Genomic DNA, 12,802 nt, shown 5'->3' on the forward strand with positions numbered 1-12,802 from the left:
ACCCTCCTATCTACTCTGAGTGTTCTGTTGAACTGCCACTGCCCCTCCCACCTGCCTTGCATGGTCAGATGACTGTCACCTGTCCCTGTCGCCTCCACCCTGCCTGTCCAAGTTCCATGTCTCGATCACCTCCCTCCTGTCCTCCATGGTACATTTTGCTGCCACTCCCTTCTGCCCTCCATGCTCTTTTTTGCTACAACTGCTCCTCTTGCCTACCCAGTGTGATCTGTTGTGCAGCCCTTCCCCTTTCCTCTCTTGTCTGTGTCCAGCTCCTACCCAACTCTTCTGTACTCCAGGGTCATTTGTGCATGACCCTGCCCACTCCCTCTTACCCACCATGACTGTTGTGCTGCCATTAACCCTCCCACTTGCCATGCATGACCTTTTTGTGCTGCCACAGCCCCTCCCACCTGCCCTGTATGGTCAGGTTGCTGCCCCTGACCCCCTCCCACCATCCCTCCCTTGTCTGTGTGTATGCCATTATAGAGTCACTGTTGCCATCCATGGTGCACTGTGCTTCCTGTGTCCACCCCTCCTGCCCTCAATGGTCGGCTTGCTGCTCCAGTTCTGCCTCCTTTCCCCCTACCCAACGTTTCAATGTGCAGGCCCTGTCCCCTTCCTCTTGCCTTGTCAGGTCCGTTGTTGTGCCCCTGACCCACCACCCTATCCTTCATGGTCCGTTATGCAGCAACTGTCCTTCCTGCCTGTCCAGAAGGGTCAGCTTGCTGCTTTTGTCTGTGTCCCCTCTGCTCTCTGTTGTCCATGTTCATGGCCCTGTCCACTCCCTTTTACTTTCCACGGCCCATTGTGCTGCACTGCCGACCAGCTTGGCCTGTGCAGTGTATTGTGCTGCTGCAACCCCTGACGCCTGCCCTGTAAGTTCAGTTTGGTCTCCCTCTTTCCCTCTGTTATCAGAGTCCATTTCCCTACCCATATCCTCCTGTCCTCAGTGATCCAATATACCATACTTGCCAAGATTTTGAACTTGGTAACAGGGTCATTTTGGAAAATAAACCTGGGGAATTGATTTTACCCTTTGACTTACATTGAAAAAGAGGTGTTTTTTGGCAAAAGACAGATAAAATAATGCCCTTTTGGGCTTAAAAACATTGGAGTCTCCTTCCTGAATTGGGTCTGTTGGCATGTAGAGTTGTACTGCCACTGCCTCTCCTTCTTTCTTCGGTGGTCTCTTATATTGCCACAGCCTCTCTTGCTTGTCCTGCATGGTTGTTTTTTTTGCCCCTGCCACCCACATTTCCCCTGCCCTCGAGGGTCCATTGTGCTGCCACTGTCCCACAGGCCTACTCAGCGTGGTCAACTTGCTGCCTCTATACCCTCCTCCCTGACCTCAACTATAGGAGTCTCTGCCCCTGACAGCTGCCTCCCCATAGAATTTTAGTGAACAACTAGATTGCCAACATTCTATATTTATTACAAACGGGTGGCACGCCTGATGTCATCTTGAAGTAAGCAAAACTGTAATACCTAAAGCATTTCCTTTAGAAATTATAAAAATGAGAGGGTCTTACTCCCATAGAAATTATTGTTAGTGCACTCAAAATCTAAAATTAGGACATATTGTCTCAGTTCTCAAATAGAGACAATACACTTTTAAATTATTTGTTGTCTTGATTTTCTTTATCCAATTGATCACTTGGTTATATGTTACACTTAGGTGAAAAACTGTGGCATTGTAGCCAGAACTACAGACTTTGCAAATGGGGAACTAGGTTTGAGTTTCAGCATCAGCTCGGCATCCTTTGATTTTGGGCGAATTACTTAATCTCCCCCTGCCTAAAGCCCAAAAGGAATGTGTCCTTGTGTAATGTAACTGATCCTCATGTAAAGCACTCCAATACCTTTGGGTCAAGTATGCGCTATATAAAACTGAAACAAATAAAATATAATACGTGGTTTGCACACTCTGTCATTGGACTGCACTTGGGCCATATTTGGGTGATATTTGTGCTACATTTGGGCTCTTTTTACTCTGGTGACCATTTTGGGAGACTTATTTGTTATGAAGCTCCCTAATCTCCTCATTTACTGCAGTATCCTCAGTAGAAAATGCTTTCAGTTTTCGGCTTCAAATCCATCAAGATGGCGGTCAGATGTGCCACACTTTTGGCAGAAATGCTGAACGTTAGCACCCTAGTTGCTCATTAGAACACTGTAGTAAACTGCTGATCACTAGGGAGTTAATTGGCAGTCTGCTGCTGGTGTTGAAAGTGCATGCTTTAGTCTCCATGTCAGAATGTTTTATTGAAATAGCTGAGGAAGATATTTGAGAACTCACTTAAAATGTGTCATAGCACTAACCATAATTTCTCAGACAAGATGAACCCCCTAATTTTGTTCCTTTCTAAACTAAATATTTTAGGTTTTAGCAGTTTGATTCAATCAAGATGGCTTCATGTGTGCCACACTTTTGTCATAAGTAAAACTGTTAATGCTTTAGTTGTTCTTTAGAACACTGGTGAGGCTGCAGTAGAACACAGGGGAATCAACTCACAGGCTGTTCCTGTTAGAAGTACATGTTTTACTGAGAATTGCAGACTTCATACCATTGGGTGAGCTCCTGCTCCAGCTCCTGCTTGACGGATCACACCAAAACCATGAACAAGACCCTATATGACAGATTTTTGGGGGAAATTTCAAGAAAATTTGTCAAATGGGATCACAAGGGCCTACTGCACCTCTGGGAGGGGGCTCTGCGGTGCCTCCCTTTAAATATGTAGGTAATGGGGCCCCCAAGGCCTAAGTAGGCTCAGGTACGGGGGTCCGAGACTCCCCGCCCCTTTAAATATATATATGCAGCCCTAGGCGATAGGGTCCCCAGGGCCTAATAAAGCTGACTGAGGGGGACCACGTGGCCCCCTTTCAATGAATATATATAAATCATCAAAATATATAGCTGTGATGTACACACATATATATATAGATATACATAAATGTATACTGTAATTTTTTGTTACACATTTAAGAAAGATGGATCTATAACATACATAGGGAGCTAATACATAAGTGTATGCATGCATCAATACACATGATATGTTTGCATCTGACCTACGTCACATACAAACCCACAATTAATTAGTCTATACTTGCACATTTAATTATATATATATATATATATATATATATATATATATATATATATATATATATATATAATTTTATATAAAATATTTGATAAATATCTATCTTGAAAATAACATGCACATTCATTTTATGTAAGTTCATATATATATATATACTTATATGTACAATATAATAATATAATATAATGCAATATAATATTATATTATAATATTAAAAATAATTTTTACAGAACATCACTTACCTAGCCTTTCCACTTTTACTCCTAAATGAGGCATCAGGTCCTGCTCCTGGCCCATTATGTCAGCCCAGTGGGAGTAATCACTAACTGCTGGGTGGGAAGATCCCACTCCGGAGACACATGCAGAACCTCACTCTCACCCACCTCAGCTGATGCTCCCCTAGGCCGAAGCCCTGATTAAGCCTGCCACCTGCTGCCACACTGGATGGAGGTGGCACTATGCATAAAAGACACTACTGCTGCCACCTCAGCCTCACTAAACATGTGGCGGGGTACCACCCTATTTTGTTCCGCTGTCTGCCACAAGGGTGCAGGATGCAGCTGTGCTGCCTGCCTCTGCCATAGCGACGGGTTGGGTGGGATAAGTACAAACAAAAAGACTAACCAGGGGAAAAAAAAAAACACCCAGAGGAGTAGGAAAGTAAAGAAAAAGTGAAAGTATACTAAACAAGCATTAGCGAAACCAATGGGTCGTGCTTATACAAGAGCCATTGGCTTAGGCAATACGTTTTGCCATGTTGTACTCCAGTGTAGCTGTTGTCCTGAATGGATAAAAGTTAGTGCGTGCAGTTTCAGAGTGGAGTGGGAAAGTAGTGTCATAGAGTGGCTTTGTTGGAGCCTCGTATGGTGGAGTAGGGGGAGTTGAGTGTCGTAGAGTTGAGTAGAGGGGAGTAAAGTTCAGTTGTTCAGTGGCAGAAAGTGTCACAGAGGGAAATGTGATGGAATAGGATGGAGTGGGTGGAATAGTTTGGAGTGGGTGAGAGTGGATTGAGGTAGTGGGGTGGGTTGGATTGGAGTAGCTTGGGTGGATTGGATTGGGGTAAATAGGGTGGATTGAGTAGAGTGGGGTGGATTGGTGTGGGTTGGATTGGGATGGATTGAAATGGGTTGAGGTGGATTGGATTGGGGTGGATTTGAATGGGATAGATTATATTGGATTGGGGTGGGTGGTTTTGATTGAGTGATAGGGGTGGGGTGGACTGGATTGGAGTGGGGTGGATTGGATTGGATTGGAGTGGGTGGATTAGATTGGACTGTGAAGTGGGACAGATTGGATTCACTGGATTGGAGTGGGGTGGTGTGGACTGGATCGGGGTGGATTGGATTTCAGTGAGGATGATGGATTGGAGTGGGGAGGGTTGTAAGGATTGGATTGGAGTGGGGTAGACTGAACTGGGATGGGGTGAGGTGGATTGGATTGAGATAAAGTGGGATAGATTGGAGTACAGTGTGGTGGATTGAAGAGAGTGGGAAGGGTGGGCTGGACTGGGATGGAATGAACTGCGATGGGGTGGGTGAATTAAATTGGAATAAAGTGAGGTGAATTTGAGTAGAGTGTGGTGGATTGGAGTGGGGTGGATTGGAGTGGGGTAGATTGGACTGGAGTAGGGTGGATTAATATGGAAAGGTTTGTGATGGTGTAGGTGGATTGGATTGGAGTGAGGTGGATTGCGTAGCAGTGGACTTGATTGGAGTGGGTGGATTGGTTGGATTGGAGTGGTGAGGGTTGTATTGGAGTGGGGTGGATTGGATTGGAGTGAAGTGAGATGAAATGCAGTGGGGTGGTTGGATTAGAGAGGGTTGGATTGGAATGGGGTGGATTGGACTGGAGATGGGTGGATTGCAGTGGAGTGGATTGGGGTGGCAGGGGTGGATTGGATTGTGGTGAAGTGGATTGGGTTGCATTGGGCTGGATTGGGGTGGATTTGATTGGTGTGTGATGGATTGGTGTGTGGTGGGCTGAATTGTAGTGGGTGGATTGTGGTGGATTGGAGTGGGGTGAATTGGGATGGCATGGGGTAGATTGGATTGGAGTGGAGCAAATTAGAATGGGGCAGATTGTTTGGAGTGGAGTGGGTTGTTTGTGATTGGAGTGGAGCAGGGTGGGGTAAGGCATACTGGAGTGGGACAGATTGTTTTGTATTAAAGCAGGGCAGATTGGAGTGGGGCAGATCGAAATGAATTGGAGTGGGGCAGATTGCAGTGGGGTGGTTTTGAGTGGGACAGATTGTTTTGGATTGGAGTGAGGCAGATTGTAGTGGGATAGGTTGTTTTGAATTGAAGTGGGGTAGATTGTTTTGGAATGGTGTAGATTGTTTTGGATTGGAGTGGGGCAAACTGTAGTGGGGCAGATTAGATTGAGGTGGGTTGGGAAGACTGGAGTGGGGTGGCTTGCATTGGGGTGGGATGGATTGGTGCGGGTGTGCTGGGGTGGATTGAAGTGAATTAGAGTGTGGTGAATTGGTGTGTACCTAATGACTATTTGCTAAAGTATCATTTCAGAAAATACACATAATAAAGAAACAATGTCACTTTGCAATATTTAGAACAAGATAATTGTCATCTTTTCAGAACACCCCCGAGCAAAAACAAAAAAACATGAGTGTAAAGTGAGAAAAGATGACTTGGCAAAATAAAAGAAAGTTAGCTATGAAAAATAAAACTTTGCAGTTTTGTTTGTCCTGCTGGGCACGTTTCTGACAGTCACACGCCTTCTGTTTGCACGGCACTAAAAGTTAATAAAAAGGACTAAATAGTACTGCAGTCATGTAGGGAGCAGTGGGCATGCACTGATTAAGTTGAATCAATCATTGGTTGGTCCGTGCTCCACACAGAGGAATGGAAATGATACCAGCCCTGCAGTGACGAATTACAAGACAGTAAAGTAGAGTGCAATGCAAGCCAACAAATAGTAAGCCACAGGTGGGCTCCAAGCCCTTTACTGTACACAACGGTCTTGCACATGAGACACATGCATTAGCGCATGCACTCACAGGCTTGACCTCAAAAAGGTGACAGGTGGAGCAGAATGGAGTGGATAAGGTTGGATGGGGCCTAAGGTGCAGGAAACACGAGGAGATGGCTAGAATCAGCACTTAAAAAATGAAATGATGACTGTAGGAAAGTACCATCTTGCCTGTCATGTTACCCCCATATTTCACTGTATATATGTTGTTTTAGTCTATGTGTCACTGGGACCTTGCCAGGCAGGGCCTCGGGGCTCATAAGTATGTGCCCTGTATGTGTTCCCTGTGTGATGCCTAACTGTCTCACTGAGGCTCTGCTAACCAAAACCTCAGTGGTTATGCTCTCTCTGCTTTTAAAATTTGTCACTAACAGGCTAGTGACTAAATTTACCAATTCACATTGGCATACTGGTACACCCATATAATTCCCTTGTATATGGTACTGAGGTACCCAGGGTATTGGGGCTCCAGGAGATCCCTATGGGCTGCAGCATTTATTTTGCCACACATAGGGAGCTCTGACAATTCTTACACAGGCCTGCCACTGCAGCCTGAGTGAAATAATGCCCACATCATTTCACAGCCATTTTTCACTGCACATAAGTAACTTATAAGTCACCTATATGTCTAACCTTCACTCAGTGAAGGTTGGGTGCCAAGTTACTTAGTGTGTGGGCACCCTGGCACTAGCCAAGGTGCCCCCACATCATTCAGGGCAAAATCCCCGGACTTTGTGAGTGCGGGGACACCATTACACACGTGCACTATACAGAGGTCACTATCTATGTATAGCATCACAATGGTAACTCTGAACATGGCCATGTAACATGTCTAAGATCATGGAATTGTCACCCCAATACCATTCTGGGCAATTCCATGATCCCCCGGGTCTCTAGCACAGATTCCGGGTACTGCCAAACTGCCTTTCCGGGTCTCCACTGCAGCTGCTGCTGCCAACCCCTCAGACAGGTTTCTGCCCTCCTGGGGACCAGGCAGCCCTGGCCCAGGAAGGCAGAACAAAGGATTTCCTCTGAGAGAGGGTGTTACACCCTCTCCCTTTGAAAATAGGTGTGAAGGGCTGGGGAGGAGTAGCCTCCCCCAGCCTTTGGAAATGCTTTGATGGGCACAGGTGGTGCCCATCTCTGCATAAACCAGTCTACACCGGTTCAGGGATCCCCCAGCCCTGCTCTGGCGTGAAACTGGACAAAGGAAAGGGGAGTGACCACTCCCCTGACCGGCACCTCCCAGGGGAGGTGCCCAGAGCTCCTCCAGTGTGTCCCAGACCTCTGCCATCTTGGAAACAGAGGTGTTGGGGGCACACTGGACTGCTCTAAGTGGCCAGTGCCAGCAGGTGACATCAGAGGCTCCTTCTGATAGGCTCTTACCTCTTGGTAGCCAATCCTCCTTCTTTGGTAGCCAAACCTCCATTCTGGCTATTTAGGGTCTCTGCTTTGGGGAATTCTTCAGATAACGAATGCAAGAGCTCACCAGAGTTCCTCTGCATCTCCCTCTTCACCTTCTACCAAGGATCGACCACTGACTGCTCCAGGACACCTGCAAAACCGCAACAAAGTAGCAAGACGACTACCGGCAACATTGTAGTGCCTAATCCTGCCGTCTTTCTCGACTGTTTCCTGGTGGTGCATGCTCTGGGGGTAGCCTGCCTTCACCCTGCACCAGAAGCTCCGAAGATATCTCCCGTGGGTCGACGGAATCTTCCCCCTGCTAACGCAGGCACCAAAAGACTGCAACACTGGTCCTCTGGGTCCCCTCTCATCCTGACAAGCGTGGTCCCTGGAACACAGCAGCTCTGTCCAAGGGACTCCCACAGTCCAGAGACTGTTCAGTCCAAGTTTGGTGGAGTTAAGTCCTTGCCTCCCCACGCTAGACTGCAAAGCTATGTACCGCATGATTTGCAACTGCTCCGGCTCCTGTGCACTCTTCCAGGATTTCCTTCATGCACAGCCAAGCCTGGGTCCCCAGCACTCTGTCCTGCTGAGCACAACTTTCTGAGTTGTCCTCCAGCGTCGTGGGACTCCCTTTTGTGACTTCGCGTGGACTCCGGTTCACTTTTCTTCTAAGTGTCTGTTGGGGTACTTCTGCGGGTGCTGCCTGCTTTTGTGAGGGCTCCCTGAGTTGCTGGGAGCCCCCTCTGTCTCCTCCTCCAAACGGCGACATCCTGGTCCCTCCTGGGCCACAGCAGCACCCAAAAACCTCTACAGCAACCCTTGCAGCTAGCAAGGCTTGTTTGCAGTCTTTCTGTGTGGGAACACCTCTGCAAGCTTCATCGTGATGTGGGACATCCGTCTTCCAAAGGAGAAGTTCCTAGTCCTCTTTTTTGTTGCAGAACTCCAAGCTTCTTCCAACTGGTGGCAGCTTCCTTGTGTCTTCAGCTGGCATTTCCTGGGCTCCTGCCCACTCTCGACACTGTCGCGACTATTGGACTTGGTCCCCTTGTCTTACAGGTACTCAGGTCTGGAAATCCACTGTTGTTGCATTGCTGGTGATTGTCCTTCCTGCAGAATCCCCCTATCACGACGTCTGTGCTCTCTGGGGGTATTAGGTGTACTTTACTCCTACTTTTCAGGGTCTTGGGGTGGGGTATTTTTCTAACCCTCACTGTTTTCTTACAGTCCCAGTGACCCTCTACAAAATCACATAGGTTTGGGGTCCATTCGTGGTTCGCATTCCACTTTTGGAGTATTGGTTTGTGTTGCCCCTATACCTATGTGCTCCTATTGCAATCTATTGTAATTCTACACTGTTTGCATTACTTGTCTTGCTCTTACTTACCTAATTTTGGTTTGTGTACATATAACTTGTGTATATATTTTATCCTCTCACTGATAATACTCACTAAGATACTTTTGGCATATTGTCATAAAAATAAAGTACCTTTATTTTTTGTAACTCTGTTTATTATGTTTTCTTATGATATTGTGCATATGATATAAGTGTCATTTTTCTGACATGATCTGCACAAGATGCATCTTGCATAGCTCCACGTAATCTCACTGCATTTCTGTGCTAGTTGCACAGGATTATGTGAGTTACACCAACCCCTAATAAATACTACTGATTACCATTTTTTTGGGACTAAGATGCTGATTTTGGTGCTTTCCACAAAAAACTCTTCATGTTCTGGTAGGTTTGGACTGACGATATTAATAACAGAACACATCAGTGCTAACAGCTGTTGCTGCGCATATCCAATTAACCAGGCCGCTCCTAACGAAGACCTAAATGTTTGATTAGAGGGCTACAAATTGTGCTTGGGTACTATCCGGGGACAATGTACAAGACAACAGAGAAACCACGTGAAAGCGCTTTCCCTTAAATTCTTAAATTAATTAACCTGTGTGAGCGTGGGCCTATAAATAAACAAACAATTGTGTATCCGTACTTAGGTAGGAATTTCTGTGCGCACATGAGCTCATTGTTTTTCAAGATATTGAAAAATGCACGAAATGAACTACTAGCCTTGTTATCTACTTTCTAAAATTGTACATAGTGAAACAAAGACAAAATCTGCGTACAGAAAACCAAGACTGCACACATATCCACACAAGAATTATGTGGTTTGCTGCCTTGCAGAGCTCCACACCGTCAAGCAGAAGGACATATGGTGCTGTTTACTTTAAAACAGAAGGGTTGTGTGGCGCCGCTGCAGGCCAGGTAAGTGATGCTCACGTGTCAACACATTTGTCACCAAGAAGTGCGTTGCGCCCACTGGCAACAGATAAGCATCGAGGGGCTAGTTTGGACTGTGTTTGGCCCGCTCACCGCCTCTCTGAGTGATCTCTTTTGTCATACAGACTGGGGCGCATTAGCACATTCCAAAGAAAAGTGGAAGCACAGACTGTCAACCCGCTTCTTTCTTTTGTCAAAGCGCAGAGAAAATCCAAAGAAATCACATCAAATTACAAATATGTTTTCAAGTTCTCTTGACCTAAATCGACAGTAATTTTAGCCACGGTGTAACAGACCAGCTGAACCTTTCCACAGCTCCTTCAGATTACTGTGTACTTTATTAAAAAAAAAGTTACTAAAACTGGAGAATAAAAATAGGCTCTGTTCATTTCTTTCTTGGAAATTTCCTGGGAGTGCTAGCACTTTCAATTTCATGGAAAGCCAACAACACTGCCCCAGAGATCTAGGCAAGTAACATGTTGGCCACAGGGCTCTAAACATTTTTCCTGGCATGCACTCTTAGAAGTGAGTTGCAAGTTCTCGAAGTCCATGCGTGGGAGCTCATCCAACCCAGGTTTTTTTTTTTTTGCTTTCTATTCTAAAACTTGTAGTCCTGATTTTGTAACGAAAAAACAGGACTACAAATCCAAGAATACAAAGTAACGACTTAACGAAAAGGATTCTGATATGGTGCCATAGATACAGATCAAAACTGCCTTACCTGTCTCATAATCACATACCCTCCAGCGTGGGAATTAATATTCAAAAGAATGTGACCACTGATGTTTTATCTACTCTCTAGAAAATATTATTCTAAATCCATGCGTCGGAGAAAAGATTTTTTACTTTTACAATATGTTTTTCCACCTAATGTTCTTCCTGGGCAGCAGCAATCATGCACAGGATGCGTGACTGTGTTTTGGCTGAATGTGTAAGGTTTGTCGGTGTTATTTCAGGGGAGGGTTTGAGTAAGACGGATAGGGGCATTCCTCCGGGTTGTAGGTTTGTTATTCCTTGAAGGGTTCCACATGACAGCCGAAAACAGCTCCACACCCAGCCTGTAATTATTTGTTGTGAGGGATCGTGCACCAGACTGGGAGAAAGTATCAAGGGTTGGAAAGAATCCGGCTGCAACTCACAACGCCATTTGCATGAGTAAGTGGTTATTCACAAACTTTACTCTGACCACTTCCTACCCTGGAAATGGTTGGAGATGTAAACACGTGAAGGCTGGGAATAAACACAGTCAGGATGGCCATTCTGCCAGTGGCTTTTCCGTGGCAGGATACATACTATGGGGCTGCTCTTGGAGCTCTGTGGGGTTCCATACCCCAACGTAAGGACAAAAAGCACCATTCTAATTGCAGCCCCCTGCAGTGTGGGCCAGAGTTAAACATTTTTGTTGGGCCCATTTCAGTTTCAAACCCACCACTGGGAGAAAACGTATTTTCAAGGTGTGATTCTGAGAGCGAAAATGAATGAGACACCCCCAAAATGTTGGGGGAGGGGAGCATTTTTTCATGGGAAAAAGTGCAGTTGCCCACAAAACCCCGGGCCTCCTTTACAAACATTTGGTATAGGGCAGCGCTGCAAGCCTTTTAGCTGCACTGCCCTACGTCAAATCTAAAGGATAGGAATGCATTGTATTTAAGAGATACAGTGAATTCCTATCCTTTCAGCCAGCACCGGCGCAGAAATTGCAGCGGAGTTCCAACACAGGCACACTTGAAGGGTGTCTGCGTTGTTGGCACAATTATTTATGTGCAGGAAAGGACACCTTCCTTCACGCACAGTTCTGATGCATTCTCAGATTTACAGATTCTTGTAAATCTGGTAATGTGTCAAAACCCATAGGTGTTGTGTGGGAAAACACATGCATCCTTCATGTAGAGTAAGGCAACATAGCACTTTGCCGGGACTTGCCTTACTCCATATCTTGGAGGCCATGCAAAGCTACGCAGGGTTGCTTTGCGTCACCTCATAGATATCACTGAGAAGCCTGCGACTGGAGCGTCATAAAAAGTGACGCTCAGGTGGTGCAGGCCTCTAGTAAAAGAGGCCCCCTGTGTACAAGTGTATGTGCAGAAAGCCATTAGCATGCAGAGCTGTCAGTGCAAATTCACAAATGTCTGTCAGAAGCACTCCTGTAGACCTGCGATTGATGCAGGTTTCCAAGAAGACCCTCGGAAACCTCTATTAAATATTCACATCTGGAAATATGCACTCATGTGAGGTGGTAATTCTGATGGGACAGCTATTTTCTGAGAATTTGGTCCCAGGGTGCTTAGCACGAAGCAAAACCTCTTGTGCAGCATGTTGCACTGATGCACTGAGCGACTGGTACACACCGTTTCCACACCTGCACGTTCACAAAAAGGAAATGGATGGACCTGCAGGTATGACATGGAGTTGAGCAGACAGGAAACTCCTTGCAGCCTTCATAGAAATAACAAAGGCTGACATCACAGATGCAAGGTAGAAGAACAGAAGGCTGAAAGAGCTCTGCCCCCCGAGGGGTAACATATGTTCTTTAAACAAACAAAAGGAGAAATGCAGGGACTTTAGGCTTAGAAAGATCACCTTACATCGCCTCAGCAAAGATTCATTCGCCTTCTCATCTGCCATGGGACACATTTTCCGCTCTCCTTGACCTCTTTTCCTGCACTTGCAGATGTCACTCCACAAGTTGAATTTATGTTAATTTGACATCTCCTTGTTTGATCGTCTGACAGCCGCTCTGATTCAGGTGCAGCAGCACAACACCGTGTTCATCAAAAAGAGATGGCATTGTTCAGGAACAATCAGTACAGAACGGACGGTCATTTACTCAATTCAAAATGTCTGGATAGTCAGTGGGTTGTCAACTCTCTGCAATGGTGACCACTGTATTGTTGTCTAGAAATGAAGACATGCACCTTCCAAATTTAAGTATCAAACGTTCTTAGAGAGTGAGCTTCGTTTGGCCTTTATGCACAAAATAGTTATTATTTTTTATAAACTTTTATAATTCCAAATTTTTCTGGTA

This window comes from Pleurodeles waltl, chromosome 2_1, assembly GCF_031143425.1.
Source record: "Pleurodeles waltl isolate 20211129_DDA chromosome 2_1, aPleWal1.hap1.20221129, whole genome shotgun sequence".
NCBI classification, from domain to species: Eukaryota; Metazoa; Chordata; class Amphibia; order Caudata; family Salamandridae; genus Pleurodeles; species Pleurodeles waltl.